Here is a 435-nt window from a genome sequence, read left to right as displayed (position 1 = left end):
TGTGTGTGTGTGTGTGTGTGTGTGTGTGTGTGTGTGTGTGTGTGTGTGTGTGTGTGTGTGAAATATTATTTATATATGTATACACGTATAAATACACATATGAAAGTTTGATTTATGTCGTACACAATATGTTTCTTAATTTTAAGGTAAATAGGAATCATATTTAGCACAATTGTGTGTGATTAGCAATCTTATACTGTTTACTTTCACAAAAATTTTACGATCATTAGATCATTACGATCATAAAACTATTTTTCGAAACTGGGGTGTAGAGTGATTTAGAAGATGGGTGGAATAATCTTTCGTAAAAAAAATTAATTTGCAACTATTAGTTCTAGTTTTGATATACATAGCAATCCTATCGCGGCTCACAATCTACTTAAGGAATTATAAACAATCAAACCGATTACGATATATTAAGGCTATATGTATCAT

This window comes from Trachymyrmex cornetzi, unplaced genomic scaffold (assembly GCF_001594075.2).
Source record: "Trachymyrmex cornetzi isolate Tcor2-1 unplaced genomic scaffold, Tcor1.1 scaffold83, whole genome shotgun sequence".
In the NCBI taxonomy this organism is placed as follows: Eukaryota; Metazoa; Arthropoda; class Insecta; order Hymenoptera; family Formicidae; genus Trachymyrmex; species Trachymyrmex cornetzi.
This window is presented reverse-complemented; position numbering follows the sequence as displayed.